General features: G+C 39.0%; 6 long non-coding RNA genes across 20 annotated transcripts; 3 read left to right on the plus strand and 3 right to left on the minus strand.

The window, feature by feature from the left end:
- Positions 1 to 574: 574 nt before the first annotated feature.
- On the minus strand, positions 575 to 6,258 carry LOC133142587 (uncharacterized). The gene is made up of 5 exons (XR_009710214.1): positions 5,878 to 6,258; positions 3,832 to 4,132; positions 2,964 to 3,406; positions 2,706 to 2,884; positions 575 to 2,502 (listed from the first exon to the last, which is right to left on the minus strand). It is a non-coding gene; the product is annotated as an uncharacterized LOC133142587 (long non-coding RNA).
- Positions 1,874 to 3,987, plus strand: LOC133142588 (uncharacterized). 5 transcript variants are annotated; one of them, XR_009710215.1, is made up of 13 exons: positions 1,874 to 1,954; positions 2,012 to 2,152; positions 2,233 to 2,265; positions 2,363 to 2,404; positions 2,468 to 2,641; positions 2,718 to 2,770; positions 2,845 to 2,927; positions 2,998 to 3,076; positions 3,163 to 3,236; positions 3,304 to 3,409; positions 3,495 to 3,593; positions 3,668 to 3,775; positions 3,851 to 3,987. It is a non-coding gene; the product is annotated as an uncharacterized LOC133142588 (long non-coding RNA). The 5 variants fall into 5 exon arrangements; XR_009710216.1 differs by having other exon boundaries at positions 2,845 to 2,876; XR_009710217.1 differs by having other exon boundaries at positions 2,012 to 2,148.
- A 156-nt stretch (positions 6,259 to 6,414) lies between the features above and the next one.
- LOC133142589 (uncharacterized) lies at positions 6,415 to 7,648 on the plus strand. Its single transcript, XR_009710220.1, has 2 exons — positions 6,415 to 6,621; positions 6,782 to 7,648. It is a non-coding gene; the product is annotated as an uncharacterized LOC133142589 (long non-coding RNA).
- Positions 7,649 to 14,874: 7,226 nt separating this feature from the next.
- Positions 14,875 to 19,985, plus strand: LOC133142705 (uncharacterized). 6 transcript variants are annotated; one of them, XR_009710243.1, is made up of 5 exons: positions 14,875 to 15,271; positions 16,565 to 16,791; positions 16,920 to 17,111; positions 17,192 to 17,858; positions 18,063 to 19,985. It is a non-coding gene; the product is annotated as an uncharacterized LOC133142705 (long non-coding RNA). The 6 variants fall into 6 exon arrangements; XR_009710242.1 differs by having other exon boundaries at positions 17,192 to 17,602; positions 17,666 to 19,985; XR_009710238.1 differs by having other exon boundaries at positions 17,192 to 19,985.
- On the minus strand, positions 16,627 to 18,015 carry LOC133142708 (uncharacterized). 5 transcript variants are annotated; one of them, XR_009710247.1, is made up of 6 exons: positions 17,923 to 18,015; positions 17,532 to 17,846; positions 17,189 to 17,421; positions 17,030 to 17,121; positions 16,848 to 16,952; positions 16,627 to 16,767 (listed from the first exon to the last, which is right to left on the minus strand). It is a non-coding gene; the product is annotated as an uncharacterized LOC133142708 (long non-coding RNA). The 5 variants fall into 5 exon arrangements; XR_009710249.1 differs by having other exon boundaries at positions 17,505 to 17,846; XR_009710246.1 differs by having other exon boundaries at positions 17,189 to 17,721; positions 17,794 to 17,846; positions 17,923 to 17,975.
- On the minus strand, positions 18,050 to 18,883 carry LOC133142707 (uncharacterized). Of its 2 annotated transcripts, none has more exons than XR_009710244.1 (5): positions 18,606 to 18,883; positions 18,408 to 18,548; positions 18,295 to 18,327; positions 18,156 to 18,197; positions 18,050 to 18,093 (listed from the first exon to the last, which is right to left on the minus strand). It is a non-coding gene; the product is annotated as an uncharacterized LOC133142707 (long non-coding RNA). The 2 variants fall into 2 exon arrangements; XR_009710245.1 differs by having other exon boundaries at positions 18,412 to 18,548; positions 18,606 to 18,882.
- Positions 19,986 to 21,717: the final 1,732 nt, after the last annotated feature.

Genomic DNA, 21,717 nt, shown 5'->3' on the forward strand with positions numbered 1-21,717 from the left:
AGGGTAGCGTCATTACATAAACCGCTTTATTGACGATAGTCAAAAGCCCATTTGATATATTAATTAAATTAATATATCATATTACTTTATACCATATTTTAATTACATTAATATATTATATTAATTAAATTATGTGAATAATTGCAATATAGTAATATTTAATGAGAATAATAATATATAATAATACATATACATATATAAATATATAATTTATATAATGATTTACAGTGGTAATCATATTAATGTATACCATATTTTAATTACATTGATATATTATATTAATTAAATTATATGAATAATTGCAATATAGCAATATTTAATGAAAATAATAATATATAATAATACATATATAAATATATAATTTATATAATGATTTATAGTGGTAATTTCTGTATAGATTTTCTTGTAATTATTATTAGTATTAGTATTATATATTATTATTTTCATCAAATATATTAATAATGGGCTTTTGACTAGCCTTAATAAAGCGGTTTATGTAATGACGCAAATTTACCACGAGATGGCAGTGCCCCCATTCACTTGTATGTAACCCAGCGTAAAATGAACATGTCCATTTCCATTTCATCATTGCTCTCTCTTTAATGACAATATCATTTTAGTTCAGTTACAATATGGTTATAAGAACTTAAACATATGAGTATTTAATTGTACATTTAAAATATCATCACATAAGCAGAATTAAATGAATACGTACGTCGTACAATATTAAACACAGGCGTTTGACTCTAGTTTCTGAAGCGGTTTATGTAATGACGCCAAGCTACCGCAAGATGGCAGTGCCTCCATTCACTTGTATGTAACCCAGCGTAAAATGAACATGTCAATTTTTCCTTTTCGTGACAACGTCCTCTATGTTCAATACACTACCAAAGAAAAACTAGCGGGATTTCCCCGCCAAAGTGGCAGAATGGTTTATAACTTTACCCGGTGTTCGGGAGACTATGGTTCGAGCCCCACACGAACCAGTCTTTGACTACAGTTGAATCTGTGTAAGATTCGAATCATGTTCTCCCGCACACAAGGCAAAGGCTTTTCCTACTACACCATTGAGTATTACAGCAATGGTAATTTAGGTTTGAATAAGTTGCAATTCTTCAGTACACTTCCGAAAAAAAAGTGCCGGGTTTCGCTGGCAAAATGGCATAATGGTTTTTAACTTTACCCGGTGTTCGGGAGACTATGGTTCGTGCCCCACACGAAGCGGACTTTGAGCTAAAGTTTACGCAGTGTGAGACTCGAACTCGGTTCTCCCGAACAGAAGGCAAAAGCGTTAACCATTACACCAGTTGGTGTTCTGCACGAACTGGACGATTTGGTAATTTTATCCATTACGTGAGACGTATACTATAAATACATTAAGAAAACTTAGAAAATCAACGCCAAAATGGCAGAATGGTTCACGACATGGGTTGGTGTCCAGCAGCCTCGGGTTCGAGACTTGCTCTTTGCAGCTTTTGCAAATTAAATAGAGCGATACATAAGAATCGAACCCGCCTCTCCCAAACTCCAGGGAAAAGCTATAACCACTCGGCCATTCGAGATCTTACATTCGACGGTCAAGTAGTTGTAATTGAAGGTTATTCTGAACCTTTATTGCAGATATCCTCATGATCTGGAACAATAGACAAAATTCTTTGGTCAACATCCAGGCTACAATGGTCGAGGGGATAACACCATTGCCTCCGAACTTTGCAGTGCTGGTTCGAGGCCCGAACCCTCCAGAGATTAGTCTTGGCAGTTTTTCTCTCGCATTAGGGCCTGTTTGAAAGGTTTTTTTTCTTTTTTTTCTTCTTCTAATGACGTCATCACAAAAAGAGTATAAAAGGCGTCATGAACGCGACGCTCATTCTGACACTCACCACTGACAGCGAGAGCCACGTTGCTCTGGTCCACCTGCTGCGCCGGCCGTACAACAGCGTGTAAAAGTGACAAGGTGGGTGTTCAACTCTTGTTAGACCTTTTGAAACTAACTGCTTTTGCTCTCTTTCAGCCTCTAGTTGCACTTTGGGCGTGCTTCCATCTTGCAAGCTCAAAAGTTTGCAGAAGCTAGCGTTAGCAGTTAACATCTCCAACAACCACCAAAAAGCATTTATCTGGCGTGCAACCAAACAATTGAAGCATGCAACGGTGGGTGAGTACATGCACATTTTGCAAACTGAGGCACGCACCGTGTGGAAAGATGACTAACTCTATTTTTGCACAAACATTTAGCAACGTCTGGACGACAGCGCCGTTTGGCCGAAGGTAAGTAGACATAGCAGCATTTGCATGAATCCACCAGAGAATTACTGAAACAGGTATTTCGATGAATTCGTGTTAATATTCGACTTTCTGTCTGCAGGTGCAAACCCTCAAAACGAGCCCGTCATGGCCGACTGACTTTGTGAGTTTTAAAGTCAACTCTTTCAATCCACTGCGTTAATAGTCTTCTCATTTCTGTCCCCAGGCAGGCCTGCATCTGGCACCGAGGGAACAGGCTGACTGCAAAGTGGCAAAAAAAGAATATTAGCAAGGCATCTTGTCAAATTGACTAAAGCAAACATTTGTTCTTTTTCATTTGTCTGCAGGGTCCAAAATGGCTCCCTTGCAGTCCTCGCATGACTTCATGGGACACTTGCAGGTCTACTCTTGCTCAATTTGCTTGTTAGGCTGAAAATGTAAAAGCAGAATGGTTGTAACTTTACCTTGTCTTTCAGACCAGCGAGCTGTAGTTGGAGAGACGTCCGGTGCTGCCCTCCATTCATCACTGGTGAAACACGCACGTGTCCAAATGTTTGACACATGTCAAACATTTTAGCATGTTCTTTGTCTTTAATCCACTAGGTGGTGCCAAAGGACCTAGCTTCTGTAGCATGGTGAAGATCTAAATTGTTTTAATCTTGTGTCATTATCAACCTCTTGTCCAGGTGATTATAAACTTGGTATTGTTTAAAAGCACTTACCTGCTTTACTTTTTATGCCTCCCTCTTCCTGCAGAACACTTTCCAGTAAAGATGCAGTTGGGACATCCGCTACCTACTGGCCAAAGATAAAAGCCCTCTAAAGCCATGCAGAGGTACTTCCAGGTTGTCTCCATTTTCAGAGTTGACACACAAATAAAATATACTAAATGGCAGCTTGATTGGTTTGTGTTGTGTGCAGGTATCCATCCTGGAGAATTTTTACATTTCAGGAACTCTGCCTGTGAAACAGCAACTCTCTGCTTCCACTCTACAGTAAAAAACAAAAGCAGTAAACTTAAATGCAGTCCTTGTGTCAATCAATGTTCCTTTTTCTTTCCAGGCAGAGGTGGCAAATCCAGGTCCAGAAAGTGAAAAGCCTGCCACAATTTGTCTTCAGCCTCTGAGCTCGTTCATCTGGATCTGTGCTGCCTGAAGAGCCCCCGCTGGTAAGGGAAAGAAAGTAAATGACATTTTAGCAAACCTGTTTATAAATTTGAATAACTTTATTTATTTTTTTTTTTTTTTGTCCAGTGTGGATCACCAGCCGCTCGTAGCGGAAGCTGAGGACAAGTGCAAAGCTACATACCAGCAGCCCTTTCTTATTTGCTCAGCTCTAAGGCAACCTGAGAAGTGAGGCACTTTATATCCTCCTCATTGCACACTTATCTTTATTCCAATAATTTCTTTCTCCTGTTTTCTGACAGGAAGCAAAGAACAAAATCAACTTGAGTCATGCAGCAAGGAACAAAATTGACTTCCTGGTCATGCAGCTTGCAGTACGCGGTGCCATAAACAACTCAATTTGTGCACTGGTATGTATCATGCCAAAAAATTTCCACACGAAATGTTGACTTAGCTTTTTACCTACCAAACTCTTTTTGTCTCAGGTCCACGCATGGCGTACCACTCGTCCCACCGGCCGACCACTCGTCCCACCGGCCGACCACTCGTCCCACCGGCCGACCACTCGTCCCACCGGCCGACCACTCGTCCCACCGGCCGACCACTCGTCCCACCGGCCGACCACTCGTCCCACCGGCCGACCACTCGTCCCACCGGCCGACCACTCGTCCCACCGGCCGACCACTCGTCCCACCGGCCGACCACTCGTCCCACCGGCCGACAAGCAGACTGCCATTCAACTTGTTACTTTGTTGTGATTGTTTACTCTGCAAAAGAAATAAAACTTATTACAAATAATACAAACTTTACACTCTTCATTTTCAATCACAACTTAAACTTTAAAAATTATTTTCTTTCCAATACAATATTTAAAAAAAAAAATTTCCCCCCTAAACATTTCCTGAATTTTTTTTTTTTTTTTTTTCTAGTGAAATTTTTTGAGAAAAGGGGTGGGGCTACGACCGGAATACTGCTTTATGATTGGCTGAGAGCTCTAAAACTGGGCGGAGTCAGGAGAATAAAAGGCTTTGATTGGTCGACAAGTGGGCGTGGATATGCAAATGATGTCTTCTGTGATTGGTTGCTTTAAAGTGGGCGTGGTTTCCTAAAAACGAAGCAATTTGATTGGTCAGATGTGCACAGATGTGAAAATGCTGCATTCCGATTGGCTGTCAGAAAGTGGGCGTGGCTATGCAAATTTTGAGCCAAGCCGTAATTGGCCAGGCTGAATTTGGGCAGGGTCAGGAGGCGGGCAAAGTGGCACTTAGGTTTTGGAAAGCTCTTTTCAGCTTGGAGTTGAGTGTTTGCCTTCAGCCACTGAACAGAGCCAAGTGTTTGACTGCTTCTCTCTGTCTTCACATGACTCAAAGTGACTGCAATTGTACAATTGCAGCACTTTGAGTCATGTGGAGACAGAGAGAAGCAGCAAAGACTTGGATCTGTTGCAGTGACACTCACCTCAAGGCTGAAAACTTGTGTGGACACTTAGGTTTACAAACAGTACTTTGCCAATGCAGTGACCACCAAGCACGAAAGACTTCAAATGAGCAAATTTGCTCAGAAATCACAGACTCGCATTCCACTTGAACAATTTATTGAATAGAAAAGCAGTTTGAAAAGGCCCTGCCTGCATGGAAACAGATTAAGTAGTTGATGAGCTCAGGTATAACGTCACTTACTTCTCGTGGCAGGCACTAGGGGGAAGGTGAGCACACGCAAACAGTGCAAACATCTCTCACTGGGACAAAACCGAAGTGCCAGGTACTGCACAGTACCACCACCACCACCACCAACTTTTGGACAAGTTTTTCCATGACACTGATGCAAACCAAGTTAGTTAAATATACGTTTCTGACTAACTTGGCTTGCATCAATGTCATCAAAAAACACATCCAGACGAGTGTCATGATGATGATATTGTGCAGTACCTGGCACTTAGGTTTTGCGAGAGATGTCAGCTGCTTGCATGTGCTCGCCTTCTCCCTGGTGCGCCATGACAATATGACATCACACATCTGCTCCTCAAGCACATAACACTACATAACTTAAACACAATTTTTTTTTTAGATTTATATAGATATTTTTAATTCAAGTCATATTATTTGAACAAAGTGGTACGCTTTAACTTTTCACGAGTGCCAACTATGATCAAAAATATACTTTTTAAGTTAACATGCAAGTACATTTTTCTAAACTATACTTCTAACCCTAACCCTAACCGACACACATTTTTTTTTTAGATTTATATATATTTTTAAATTCAAGTCATTATTTGAAGAACAAAGTGGTACACTTTCACTTTTCTTGAGTGCCAACTATGATCAAAAATATACTTTTTAAGTTAAAATGCACGTACATTTTTCAAAACAATACTTCTTACATTGACATGTAACTTTAACCAGTGTAGAGCAATTATTTTGTTTCTTTTTACTGTGGCCCAAATAATCAACAGGACAAGGTCCACCTTGCTAGTTATCAGAGGCATAATGCTACATGGAAAATGGGGAGGTACCTTTCGAGATGTGCAGATAGATGGACGACCGGCAGCCGACGTGGAGCCTCCAGTCTTCAAGGTTGGACGTGGCAAAACATAGAAAAACCAACGTTCAAATCAAACGCTTTCCTTGATAATCCATTGATTGACAGCCGAGTGAGTGCTGCTTGTGGGCGTGCTAGCTAACGCTCCACCTCTTGTTTCACGAGAGCTAGCGAGTTTCCACAGACCTAACGACTAACAAATATTCTCCTTTCATGTCATTGTTTACATGTATGCATTTACATACATACAGCAAATCGAGAGCTTGGAAAAAGTTGACATGACTCACTCGAAAGCCCAAAAGGTAACAACCTGAAGCTACCTGCTCACTGAAGCGGAAGTGTACGGTAGCCGAGAAAGGTCAATTCAAATCACCAAAAAGCGCGTCTTTGGCAGCCTGCAGAAAAGACACTCCCACATCATGCATACAACACTAGGTCGGATAATAAAGTAAACACGCATAAAAGATGGTCAAACCCTAGTTAACAAGACCAGCCTTGTCTAAAAATAATATTCTGTCATATAGTTTGAGTTTCATACAAATTTGTGTTGTACCTTTGATCAAGTTTGACTGTGATCGTAAATTATTTAAAATAATTTATATGGGGCCGGTAGCAAAGCCCACTTTGCCCATTAACTTGGTAGCCAAACGGAACCGAGGGACGCCCCTTCCTGACTACTACGGTGCCGGACTGCGCCTTCCGTGCTTGCACTACCCTGGTAAGCACAATAACTTCAATTTTCATTTTTGCAGAAACACACATTCTCTGTTTAAATGATGAATTATGGCTTTCGGTTGTCATGCGATCGTGGCAAGTTAACGAGTCCCTCACGTCGATACTGCTAGATCGAACGAGTGAAATGTGTTACTCATTTGCAGTTGATATTATTCGGAGCAGTTTTGTCAATGGAGATTTCATTTGAAGGCAAGGCTCTGGTCACCGGGGCAGGAAAAGGTAAACACAATAGCAAAAAGACCATTATTATTATTATTATTATTATTTTATTTTGTGCTATATACTGACTGTCCGCTGTATGCACAATTGCTCCATTTCGACCATGTTGTGTTTGTTTGTTTGTTTATTTATTTATTTATTAATTTATTCATTCATAATTGCAATATAGTAATATTTAATGAGAATAATAATGAGATGGCAGTGCCCCCATTCACTTGTATGTAACCCAGCCTAAAATGAACATGTCCATTTCCATTTCATCATTGCTCTCTCTTTAATGACAATATCATTTTAGTTCAGTTACAATATGGTTATTAGAACTTAAACATATGAGTATTTAATTGTACATTTAAAATATCATCACATAAGCAGAATTAAATGAATACGTACGTCGTACAATATTAAACACAGGCTTTTGACTCTAGTTTCTGAAGCGGTTTATGTAATGACGCCAAGCTACCGCAAGATGGCAGTGCCTCCATTCACTTGTATGTAACCCAGCGTAAAATGAACATGTCAATTTTTCCGTGACAACGTCCTCTATGTACAATACACTACGAAAGAAAAACCAGCGGGATTTCCCCGCCAAAGTGGCAGAATGGTTTATAACTTTACCCGGTGTTCGGGAGACTATGGTTCGAGCCCCACACGAACCAGTCTTTGACTACAGTTGAATCTGTGTAAGATTCGAATCATGTTCTCCCGCACACAAGGCAAAGGCTTTTCCTACTACACCATTGAGTATTACAGCAATGGTAATTTAGGTTTGAATAAGTTGCAATTCTTCAGTACACTTCCGAAAAAAAAGTGCCGGGTTTCGCTGGCAAAATGGCATAATGGTTTTTAACTTTACCCGGTGTTCGGGAGACTATGGTTCGTGCCCCACACGAAGCGGACTTTGAGCTAAAGTTTACGCAGTGTGAGACTCGAACTCGGTTCTCCCGAACAGAAGGCAAAAGTGTTAACCATTACACCAGTTGGTGTTCTGCACGAACTGGACGATTTGGTAATTCTATCCATTACGTGAGACGTATACTATAAATATACTAAGAAAACTTAGAAAAATCAACGCCAACCTGGCTGAATGGTTTATGACTTAGGCTGGTGTCCAGCAGCCTCGGGTTCGAGACTTGGTCTTTGCAGCTTTTGCAAATTAAATTGAGCAACATATAAGAATCGAACCGGCCTCTCCCAAACTCAGGGGAAAAGCTATAACCACTCGGCCATTCGAGAACTTACTTATGATAGTCAAGTGTTTGTAATTGAAGGTTACTCTAAACATTTCCTGAAGAGAGCTTCATAAACTGGGACAATATATAACAATTCTTGTGAAGTCTTACAGCGGACAATGGTCGAGGGGATAACACCATTGCCTACGAAATATGCAGTGCTGGTTCGAGCCCGGGACCCTGCAAAGATTAGAGTTTGGAGTTTTTCTCTTGCACTAGCACCTGTTTGAAAGGGTTTTTTTCTTTTTTTTTTTCCTTCTTCTTCTGATGACGTCATCACAAAAAGACTATAAAAGGCGTCATGAACGCGACGCTCATTCTGGCACTCACCACTGACAGCGAGAGCCACGTTGCTCTGGTCCACCTGCTGCGCCGGCCGTACAACAGCGTGTAAAAGTGACAAGGTGGGTGTTCAACTTTTGTTAGACCTTTTGAAACTAACTGCTTTTGCTCTCTTTCAGTGTCTTGTTGCAGGTTGGGCGTGCTTCCATCAGGCAAGCTCAAAAGTTTGCAGAAGCTAGCGTTAGCAGTTAACATCTCCGACGACCACCAACACGCATTTATCTGGCGTGCAACCAAACAAAGTAAGCATTTAACGGTGGGTAAGTACATGCACATTTTGAAACTGAAGCACGCACCGTGTGGAAAGATCACTAACACAATTTTTGCACAAACATTTAGCAACGTCTGGACGACAGCGCCGTTTGGCCGAAGGTAAGTAGACATAGCAGCGTTTGCATGAATCCACCAGAGAATTACTGAAACAGGCATTTCGATGAATTCGTGTTAATATTCTACTTTGTCTGCAGGTGCAAACCCTCAAAACGAGCCCGTCATGGCCGACTGACTTTGTGAGTTTTAAAGTCAACGCTTTCAATCGACTGCTTCTAATTGTCTTCATTTCTGTCCACAGGCCTGCATCTGGAACCAAGGGAACAGGTTGACTGCAAAATGGCAAAAATATTTGTATTAGCAAGGCATCTTGTCAAATTGACTAAAGCAAACATTTGTTCTTTTTCTTTTGTCTGCAGGGTCCAAAATGGCCACCTTGCACTCCTCTCATGGCTTCATGGGACACTTGCAGGTCTACTCTTGCGCAATTTGCTTGTTAGGATGAAAATGTAAAAGCAGAATGGTTGTAACGTTACCGTGTCTTTCAGACCAGCGAACTGTGGTTGGAGAGACGTCCGGTGATGCGCTCCATTCGTCACTGGTGTAAAATGTCAAACATTTCAGCATGTTCTTTGTCTTTCTGTCCACCAGGTGGAGCCAAAGGACCTAGGTTCCGTAGCAGGGTGAAGATCTACATGGTTTTAATCCTGTGGCATCAGCAACCTCTTGTCGAGGTAACTATAAACTTGGCATTGTTTAAAGACACTTACCCGCTTAATTTTTTATGCCTCCCTCTTCCTGCAGAGCACTTTCCAGTAAGGATTCAGTTGGAACATCTGCTACCTGCTGTCCAAAGGTAAAAGCCCTCCAAAACCATGCAGAGGTACCTCAAGGTTGTCTCAAAAAAATGTAGTAAATGGCAGCTTGATTGGTCTGTGTGTGCAGGTGTCCATTCTGGAGAATTTTTACAACATTTCAGGAACTCTGCCTGTGCACCAGCGTCTGGCTGCTTCCACTGTACAGTAAAAAATAAAAGCAGCAAACTTAAATGAAGTCGTTGTGTCGCTGTTCCTTTTTCTTTCCAGGCAGAGATGGCTAATTCAGGTCCAGAAAGTGAAAAGCCTGCCACAGATAGTCTTCAACCTTGTTCACCTGCCGGTAAGGGAAGTAAATGACATTTTAGCAAAATTTGAATTACTGTTTTTTTTTTGTCCAGTGGGGAGCGCCATCAAATACCTGCTTATAGCGGAAGCTGACAAGAGCAAAGCTGCATACCAGCAGCATTATTTACTCAGCTCTAAGGCAACCTGAGAAGTAAGGCACTTTACATGCTCCTCATTGCACACTTGTCTTTATTCCAATTTTTTCTCCTATTTTCTGACAGGAAGTAAGGAACAGAATCTGCCTCCTGGTCATGCAGCTTGCAGTATTTGATGCCATAAACAACTCTACTTGGACACTGGTATGTTTCATGCCAAAACATTTTTTGCACAAAATGTTGACTTAGCTTTTTACTTACCGATCCCTTTTTGTCTCAGGTCCAGGCATGGAGTACCACTCGTCCCACTGGCCGACCACTCCACCACTCGGCAATGAGCAGACTGCCATTCAACTTGTTACTTTGTGATTAACTGTTAACTCTGCAAAAGAAATAAAGCTTTATTACAAATAATGCAAACTTTCAACTCTTCATTTTCAAACATCACAACTTAAACTTTAAAACAACACTAAAATTAGTTTCTTTCCAATAAAATAATTTTAATATTTTTTGTCCCCCCTAAAAAAATTCCTGGTTTTTTTTTTACGGATTTTTTTACGGATTTTTTTTAGTAAAATTTTTGAGAAAATGGGAGGGACCACGACTGGAATACTGCTTCATGATTGGCTGACGGCTCTAAAGGTGGGTGGAGCTAGGAGAATAAAAAGCTGTGATTGGTTGAAAGGTGGGCGTGGATATGCAAATGAGGTGCTCTGCGATTGGTTGGATTAAAGGTGGGCGTGGTTTTCTATAAATGAAGCAATCTGATTGGTCGGATGTGCACAGATGTGAAAATGCTGCATTCCGATTGGCTGTCAGAAAAGGGGCGTGGCTATGCAAATTTTGATCCGAGCCGTGATTGGCCAGGTTGAATTTGGGCGGAGTTAGGAGGCGGGCACAGTGGCACTTAGGTTTTGGAAGGCTCTTTTCAGCTTGCAGTTGAGTGTTTGCCTTCAGCCACTGAACAGAGCCAAGTGTTTGACTGCTTCTCTCTGTCTCCACATGACTCAAAGTGACTGCAATTGTACAATTGCAGCACTTTGACTCATGTGGAGACAGAGAGAAGCAGCAAAGACTTGGATCTGTTGCAGTGACACTCACCTCAAGGCTGAAAACTTGTGTGGACACTTAGGTTTACAAACAGTACTTTGCCAATGCAGTGACCACCAAGCACGAAAGACTTCAAATGAGCAAATTTGCTCAGAAATCACAGACTCGCATTCCACTTGAACAATTTATTGAATAGAAAAGCAGTTTGAAAAGGCCCTGCCTGCATGGAAACAGATTAAGTAGTTGATGAGCTCAGGTATAACGTCACTTACTTCTCGTGGCAGGCACTAGGGGGAAGGTGAGCACACGCAAACAGTGCAGACATCTCTCACTGGGACAAAACCGAAGTGCCAGGTACTGCACAGTACCACCACCACCACCAACAACTTTTGGACAAGTTTTTCCATGACAGTGATGCAAACCAAGTTAGTTAAATATACGTTTCTGACTAACTTGGCTTGCATCAATGTCATCAAAAAACACATCCAGACGAGTGTGATGATGATGATATTGTGCAGTACCTGGCACTTAGGTTTTGCGAGAGATGTCAGCTGCTTGCATGTGCTCGCCTTCTCCCTGGTGCGCCATGACAATATGACATCACACATCTGCTCCTCAAGCACATAACACTACATAACTTATACACATTTTTTTTTTTAGATTTATATAGATATTTTTAATTCAAGTCATATTATTTGAACAAAGTGGTACGCTTTAACTTTTCACGAGTGCCAACTATGATCAAAAATATACTTTTTAAGTTAACATGCAAGTACATTTTTCTAAACTATACTTCTAACCCTAACCCTAACCGACACACTTTTTTTTTTTTGATTTATATATATTTTTAAATTCAAGTCATTATTTGAAGAACAAAGTGGTACACTTTCACTTTTCTTGAGTGCCAACTATGATCAAAAATATACTTTTTAAGTTAAAATGCACGGACATTTTTCAAAACAATACTTCTTACATTGACATGTAACTTTAACCAGTGTAGAGCAATTATTTTGTTTCTTTTTACTGTGGCCCAAATAATCAACAGGACAAGGTCCACCTTGCTAGTTACCAGAGGCATATGCTACATGGAAAATGGGGAGGTACCTTTCGAAATATGTAGATAGACGACCAGCAGCCGTCGTGGAGCCTCCAGTCTTCAAGGTTGGACGTGGCAAAACATAGAAAACCAACGTTCAAATCAAACGCTTTCCTTGATAATCCATTGATTGACAGCCGAGTGAGTGCTGCTTGTGGGCGTGCTAGCTAACGCTCCACCTCTTGTTTCACGAGAGCTAGCGAGTTTCCACAGACCTAACGACTAACAAATATTCTCCTTTCATGTCATTGTTTACATGTATGCATTTACATACATACAGCAAATCGAGAGCTTGGAAAAAGTTGACATGACTCACTCGAAAGCCCAAAAGGTAACAACCTGAAGCTAGCTGCTCACTGAAGCGGAAGTGTACGGTAGCCGAGAAAGGTCAATTCAAATCACCAAAAAGCGCGTCTTTGGCAGCCTGCAGAAAAGACACTCCCACATCATGCATACAACACTAGGTCGGATAATAAAGTAAACACGCATAAAAGATGGTCAAAACCTAGTTAAAAAGACCAGCCTTGTCAAAAAATAATATTCTGTCATATAGTTTGAGTTTCATACAAATTTGTGTTGTACATTTGATCAAGTTTGACAGTGATCGTAAATTATTTATTATCATTTATATAGAGCCAGTAGCAAAGCCCACTTTGACCATTAACTGAGGAGCCAAGCGGAACCGAGGGACGCCCCTCCCTGACTACTACGGTGCCGGACTGCGCCTTCCATGCTTGCACTACGCTTGTAAGCACAATAACTTCAACTTTCATTTTTGCAGAAACACACATTCTCTGTTTAAATGATGAAATATGGCTTTCGGTTGTCATGCGATCGTGACAAGTTAACGAGTCCCTCACGTCGATACTGCTAGATCGAACGAGTGAAATGTGTTTTCATTTGCAGTTGATATTATTCGGAGCAGTTTTGTCAAGGAGATTTCATTTGAAGGCAAACGCGCTCTGGTCACCGGGGCAGGAAAAGGTAAACACAATAGCAAAAAGACTGCTATTATTATTATTATTATTGTTACTATCATTATTATTATTATTATTATTTTGCGCTATATACTGAATGTCCGCTGTATGCACAATTGCTCCATTTCGACCATGTTATGTTTGTTCATTTATTTATTTATTTATTTATTTATTTATTTATCTATTTATTTATTTATTTATTTATTTATTTATTTATTCATTCATTCATTCATTCATTCATTCATTCATTCACTGCTCTCATTTATTCATTGTATGTGTCTTCTTGTTTTACATATTATATATATATATAAATTAAATTAATATATCATATTAATTTATACCATATATTCATTACATTTATATATTACATTAATTAAATTATATGAATACTTGCAATATAGTAATATTTAATTAAAAGTGCCCTTATTTTAATTAAAATAAATTAATATTTATTTAAATTAAATATTATTTATTTATTTATTTATTTATTTATTTATTTATTTATTTATTTATTTATTTATTTATTTATTTATTTATTTATTTATTTATTTATTTATTTATTTATTTATTCATTCATTGTATGTGCCTTCTTGGTTTTACTTTTTGTATTGTTTACTTTTGGTAGTGTATTGTACATCGAGGTCGTCTGGTCAAGGATGAAAAAGAGAAATTGACATGTTCATTTTACGGTGGATTACATACAAATGAATGGGGGCACTGTCATCTTGTGGTAGCGTCGCGTCATTACATAAACCGCTTTATTGACGATAGTCAAAAGCCCATTTAATATATTAAAAATTAATATATCATATTAATTTATACCATATATTCATTACATTTATATATTATATTAATTAAATTATATGGATAATTGCAATATAGTAATATTTAATTAAAATAAATATTAATTTATTTTAATTAAAATAAGGGCACTTTTAATTAAATATTACTATATTGCAAGTATTCATATAATATAATAAATAAATAAATAAATAAATAAATAAATAAATAAATAAATAAATAAATAAATAAATAAATAAATAAATAAATAAATAAATAAATAAATAAATAAACAAACACAACATGGTTGAAATGGAGCAATTGTGCATACAGCGGACAGTCAGTATATAGCACAAAATAAAATAATAATAATAATAATAATAATAATAATAATAATAATAATAATAATAATAATGGTCTTTTTGCTATTGTGTTTACCTTTTCCTGCCCCGGTGACCAGAGCCTTGCCTTCAAATGAAATCTCCATTGACAAAACTGCACCGAATAATATCAACTGCAAATGAGAAACACATTTCACTCGTTCGATCTAGCAGTATCGACGTGAGGGACTCGTTAACTTGCCACGATCGCATGACAACCGAAAGCCATAATTCATCATTTAAACAGAGAATGTGTGTTTCTGCAAAAATGAAAATTGAAGTTATTGTGCTTACCAGGGTAGTGCAAGCACGGAAGGCGCTGTCCGGCACCGTAGTAGTCAGGAAGGGGCGTCCCTCGGTTCCGTTTGGCTACCAAGTTAATAGGCAAAGTGGGCTTTGCTACCGGCCCCATATAAATTATTTTAAATAATTTACGATCACAGTCAAACTTGATCAAAGGTACAACACAAATTTGTATGAAACTTAAACTATACGACAGAATATTATTTTTTGACAAGGCTGGTCTTTTTAACTAGGTTTTGACCATCTTTTATGCGTGTTTACTTATTATCCGACCTAGTGTTGTATGCATGATGTGGGAGTGTCTTTTCTGCAGGCTGCCAAAGACGCGCTTTTTGGTGATTTGAATTGACCTTTCTCGGCTACCGTACACTTCCGCTTCAGTGAGCAGGTAGCTTTAGGTTGTTACCTTTTGGGCTTTCGAGTGAGTCATGTCAACTTTTTCCAAGCTCTCGATTTGCTGTATGTATGTAAATGCATACATGTAAACAATGACATGAAAGGAGAATATTTGTTAGTCGTTAGGTCTGTGGAAACTCGCTAGTTCTCGTGAAACAAGAGGTGGAGCGTTAGCTAGCACGCCCACAAGCAGCACTCACTCGGCTGTCAATCAATGGATTATCAAGGAAAGCGTTTGATTTGAACGTTGGTTTTCTATGTTTTGCCACGTCCAACCTTGAAGACTGGAGGCTCCACGTCGGCTGCCGGTCGTCTATCTGCATATCTCGAAAGGTACCTCCCCATTTTCCATGTAGCATTATGCCTCTGGTGACTAGCAAGGTGGACCTTGTCCCGTTGATTATTTGGGCCACAGTAAAAAGGAAAATAAAAAATTGCTCTACAGTCGTTAAAGTTACATGTCAATGTAAGAAGTATCGTTTTGAAAAATGCACATGCATTTTAACTTAAAAAGTATATTTTTGATCGTAGTTGGCACACGTGATAAATGAAAGTGTACCACTTAGTTCAAATAATGACTTGAATTTAAAAAAATATATGAATCTAAAAAAAAAAAAAAAAAACCTGTGTATTAGTTGGTAATGTTATGTGCGACATCATACCTGAGTTCATCAAGCACTTCAGCTTCTTCCATGGATTCAGGCAGGGCCTTTTCAAACTGCTTTTCTATTCAATAAATTGTTCAAGTGGAATGCGAGTCTTTGTGATTCATGAGCAAATTTGCTCATTTGAAGTCTTTCGTGCTTAGTGGTCACTGCATTGGCAAGGTACTGTTTGAAGTCTTGAGTTGGCCATTTCCAAAACCTAAGTGTCCACTACTATGCAAACAAGTTTTCAGCCTTGAGGTGAGTGTCACTGAACAAAGCCAAGTGTTTGCTGCTTCGCTCTGCGTGCACATGAGTCAAAGTGATGCAATTGTACAATTGCAGTCACTTTGAGTCATGTGGAGACAGAGAGAAGCAGTCAAACACTTGGCTCTGTTCAGTGGCTGAAGGCAAACACTCAACTCCAAGCTGAAAAGAGCCTTCCAAAACCTAAGTGCCACTTTGCCCGCCTCCTAACTCCGCCCAGATTCAGCCTGGCCAATCACGACTCGGCTCAAAATTTGCATAGCCACGCCCCCTTTCTGACAGCCAATCAGAATGCAGCATTTTCACATCTGTGCACATCCGACCAATCAGATTGCCTCATTTATAGAAAACCACGCCCACCTTTAATCCAACCATTCGCAGAGCACCTCATTTGCATATCCACGCCCACCTTTCAACCAATCAGAGCTTTTTATTTTCCTGGCTCCACCCAGTTTTAGAGCTCTCAGCCAATCATTAGGCACTATTCCAGTCGTGGCCCCACCCATTTTGTCAAAATTTCACTAGAAAAAAAATCTGTAAAAAAAAAAATCCGTAAAAAAAAAAAAATCGGAAATATTTTAGGGGGGAAATTTTTTTTAAAAATATTTTGCTTAAAGAAAATAATTTTTAGTATTGTTTAAGTGTAAGTGGTAATGTTTGAAAATGAAGAGTGTAAAGTTTGCATTTTTTGTAAAAAGCTTTATTTCTTTTGCAGAGTAAACATTCAATCACAATAAAGTAACAAGTTGAATGGCAGTCTGCTCGTTGCAGAGTGGTGAAGCGGTCAGCCAGAGGGACGAGTGGTGAAGCGGTCGGCCAGAGGGACGAGTGGTAAATCGGTCGGCCAGAGGGACGAGTGGTGAAGCGGTCGGCCAGAGGGATGAGTGATAGGTCAGTGGGACGAGTGTTACTCCATGCCTGGACCAGAGACAAAAAGAGATTGTAAGTAAAAAGCTAATTTAACGTTTTGTGCAAAATTGTTTTTGCATGAAACATACCAGTGCACAAACCGTTTATGGCACCAGGTATTGCGAGCTGCATGACCAGGAAGCTGATTTTGTTCCTTGCAGCATGACCAGGAGGCTGATTTTGTTCCTTGCTGCCTGTCAGAAAATAGGAGAAAAAAATTATTGGAATTAAAGATAAGATTGTGCAATGAGGAGCATTCAAAGTGCCTCACTTCTCAGGTTGCTTTAGAGCTGAGTAAGTAACAAGAACATTAAAGAGCTGCTGGTATGCGGCTCTGCTTCCGCTATGAGCAGGTACTTCACACTGGACATAAAAAAAAAAAAAAGGTCATTCAAATTTTGAAACATGTCATTTACTTTTCTTCCCTTACCAGCAGAGGGCTCTTCAGGCAGGTCAACGAGCTCACAGAGGCTGAAGACAATCTGTGGCAGGCTTTTCACTTTCTGGACCTGGATTTGCCACCTGTGCCTGGAAAGAAAAAGGAACATTGACAACTCATTTTAAGTTTACTGCTTTTATTTTTAACTGTAGCGTGGAAGCAGTCAGTTGCTGGTGCACAGGCAGAGTTCCTTCAATGTTGTAAAAACTCTCCAGGATGGACACCTGCACACAGAGACCAATCAAGCTGCCATTTAGTACATTTTATTGTAGAGTCAACTCTGAAAACCGAGACAACCTTGAGGTACCTCTGCATGGTTTTCGAGGGCTTTTACCTTTGGCCAGCAGATAGTAGACGCTCCAACTGCATCCTTGCAGGAAGAGGGAGGCATAAAAAATAAAGCAGGTAAGTGCTTTTAAACAATGCCAAGTTTACAGTAACCTGGACAAGAGGTTGATGATGCCACAGGATTAAAACCATGTAGATCTTCACCATGCTACGGAAACTAGGACCTTTGGCCCCACCTGGTGGAGAAAAAGACAAACAGGCTGAAATGTTTGACATGTGTCAAACATTTGGACGCGTGCATGTTTCACCAGTGACGAATGGAGGGCACCACCGGACGGCTCTCCAACCACAGCTCGCTGGTCTGAAAGACACGGTAATGTTACTACCATTCTGCTTTTACATTTTCAGCCTAACAAGAAAATTGAGCAAGAGTAGACCTGCAAGTGTCCCATGAAGCCATGAGAGGACTGCAAGGTGGCCATTTTGGATCCTGCAGACAAAAGAAAAAGAACAAATGTTTGCTTTCGTCAATTTGACAAGATGCCTTGCTAATACAAATATTTTTGCCATTTTGCAGTCAGCCTGTTCCCTCGGTTCCAGATGCAGGCCTGTGGACAGAAATGAAGACAATTAGAAGCAGTCGATTGAAAGCGTTGACTTTAAAACTCACGAAGTCAGTCGGCCATGACGGGCTCGTTTTGAGGGTTTGCACCTGCAGACAGAAAGTAGCAGATTAACACGAATGCATCAAAATACCTGTTTCAGTAATTCTCTGGTGGATTCATGCAAACGCTGCTATGTCTACTTACCTTCGGCCAAACGGCGCTGTCGTCCAGACGTTGCTAAATGTTTGTGCAAAAATAGTGTTAGTCATCTTTTCACACGGTGCGTGCCTCAGTTTTCAAAATGCGCATGTACTTACCCACAGTTAACTGCTTACTTTGTTTGGTTGCACGCCAGATAAATGCGTTTTGGTGGTCGTTGGAGATGTTAACTGCTAACGCTAGCTTCTGCAAACGTTTGAGCTTGCAAGATGGAAGCACGCCCAAAGTGCAACTAGACGCTGAAAGAGAGCAAAAGCAGTTAGTTTCAAAAGGTCTAACAAAAGTTGAACACCCACCTTGTCACTTTTACACGCTGTTGTACGGCCGGCGCAGCAGGTGGACCAGAGCAACGTGGCTCTCGCTGTCAGTGGTGAGTGCCAGAATGAGCGTCGCGTTCATGACGCCTTTTATAGTCTTTTTGTGATGACGTCATTAGAAGAAGAAGGGGAAAAAAAAGAAAAACCCTTTCAAACAGGTGCTAGTGCAAGAGAAAAACTTCAAACACTAATCTTTGCAGGGTCCCGGGCTCGAACCAGCACTGCATATTTCGGAGGCAATGGTATTATCCCCTCGACCATTGTCCGCTGTAAGATTTCACAAGAATTCTTTTGTATTGTCCTAAACTATGAGGATATATGCAATAAAGGTTCAGAATAACCTTCAATTACAACCACTTGACCGTCGAATGTAAGATCTCGAATGGCCGAGTGGTCATAGCTTTTCTTGGAGTTTGGGAGAGGCGGGTTCGATTCTTATATGTTGCTCTATTTAATTTGCAAAAGCTGCAAAGACCAAGTCTCGAACCCGAGGCTGCTGGACACCAGCCCAAGTCGTAAACCATTCAGCCATTTTGGCGTAGAATTTTTCTGAGTTTTTTTTATATATTTATAGTATATGTCTCACGGAATAGATAAAATTACCAAATTATCCAATTCTTTCAGAATACCAACTGGTGTAATGGTTAACGCTTTTGCCTTCTGTTCGGGAGAACCGAGTTCGAGTCTCACACTGCGTAAACTTTAGCTCAAAGTCCGCTTCGTGTGGGGCTCGAACCATAGTCTCCCGAACACCGGGTAAAGTTAAAAACCATTATGCCATTTTGCCAGCGAAACTCGGCACTTTTTTTTCGGAAGTGTACTGAAGAATTGCAACTTATTCAAACCTAAATTACCATTGCTGTAATACTCAATGGTGTAGTAGGAAAAGCCTTTGCCTTGTGAGCGGGAGAACATGATTCGAATCTTACACAGATTCAACTGTAGTCAAAGACTGGTTCGTGTGGGGCTCGAACCATGGTCTCCCGAACACCGGGTAAAGTTATAAACCATTCTGCCACTCTGCGGGGAAATCCCGCTGGTTTTTCTTTCGTAGTGTATTGTACATAGAGGACGTTGTCACGGAAAAATTGACATGTTCATTTTACGCTGGGTTACATACAAGTGAATGGAGGCACTGCCATCTTGCGGTAGCTTGGCGTCATTACATAAACCGCTTCAGAAACTAGAGTCAAAAGCCTGTGTTTAATATTGTACGACGTACGTATTCATTTAATTCTGCTTATGTGATGATATTTTAAATGTACAATTAAATACTCATATGTTTAAGTTCTAATAACCATATTGTAACTTAATTAAAATGATATTGTCATTAAAGAGAGAGCAATGATGAAATGGAAATGGACATGTTCATTTTACGCTGGGTTACATACAAGTGAATGGGGGCACTGCCATCTCGTGGTACGTTCGCGTCATTACATGAACCGCTTTATTGACAATAGAGTCAAAACCCCATTAATTAAATTATATAAAATTATAATATAATAATATTTAATGAAAATAATAATATATAATACTAATACTAATATTATTCAATTAATTAATTATAATAAGATCTATACAGAACCATAAATATATATATATATATATATATATATATATATATATATATATATATATATATATATATATATATATATATATATATATATATATATATATATATAATTATTATTATTATTATTTATTATTATATATATGTATTATTATATATTACTTTCATTAAATATTGCTATATTGCAATTATTCATATAATTTAATTAATATAATATATTAATTTATTAATATATTAAATGGGCTTTTGACTATAGTCAATAAAGAGGTTCATGTAATGACGCTACCCTACCACAAGATGGCAGTGCCCCCATTCACTTGTATGTAACCCAGCGTAAAATGAACATGTCCATTTCCATTTCAGCATTGCTCTCTCTTTAATGACAATATCATTTTAGTTCAGTTACAATACTGTTATTAGAACTTAAACATATGAGTATTTAATTGTACATTTAAAATATCATCACATAAGCAGAATTAAATAAATACGCATGTCGTATGACATGAAACATACAGGCTTTTGACTTTAGTTTATGAAGCGGTTCATGTAATGACCCCAAGCTACCGCAAGATGGCAGTGCCCCCATTCACTTGTATGTAACCCAGCGTAAAATGAACATGGCAATTTTTCTTGTTCATCCTTGACCAGACGAAATTATAAATATAATAATATTTAATGAAAATAATAATATATAATACTAATACCAATATTAACCAATTAATTAATTATAATAAAATCTATACAGAAATTATCACTATAAATCATTATATATATATAAATATATAAATATATAAATATATAAATATATATTATATATTTTCACTAAATATTACTATATTGGAATTATTCATGTAATTTAATTAATATAATATATTAATTTAATTAATATATTGTATAAATTAATATAATATATTAATTTATTTAATCTATTAAATGGGCTTTTGACGATCGTCAATAAAGCGGTTCATGTAATGACGCTACCCTACCACAAGATGGCAGTGCCCCCATTCACTTGTATGTAACCCAGCGTAAAATGAACATGTCCATTTCCATTTCAGCATTGCTCCTTCTTTAATGAAAATATCATTCCACTTCAGTTACAATATGGTTGTTAGAACTTGAACATATGAGTAGTTTACTGTACATTTATTTAGTTTAAAATACCATCACATAAGCAGAATTAAATAAATACGTACGTCGTATGATATAAAACATACAGGCTTTTGACTTTAGTTTATGAAGCGATTCATGTAATGACGCCAAGCTACCGCAAGATGGCAGTGCCCCCATTCACTTGTATGTAACCCAGGGTAAAATGAACATGGCAATTTTTCCTTTTCATCTTTGACCAGACGTCCTCTATGTACAATACACTACAAAAAAAACGGCTGAATTTCCCCGGCAGAATGGTTTATAACTTTTCCCGGTGTTCGGGAGACCATGTTTCGAGCCCCACACGAAGCAGACTTCAAGTAAGCTTTTCCCTAATGAAGTGGCCTGTGATTAGTATTAGGTTAA

Source organism: Syngnathus typhle, linkage group LG18 (genome assembly GCF_033458585.1).
Source record: "Syngnathus typhle isolate RoL2023-S1 ecotype Sweden linkage group LG18, RoL_Styp_1.0, whole genome shotgun sequence".
In the NCBI taxonomy this organism is placed as follows: Eukaryota; Metazoa; Chordata; class Actinopteri; order Syngnathiformes; family Syngnathidae; genus Syngnathus; species Syngnathus typhle.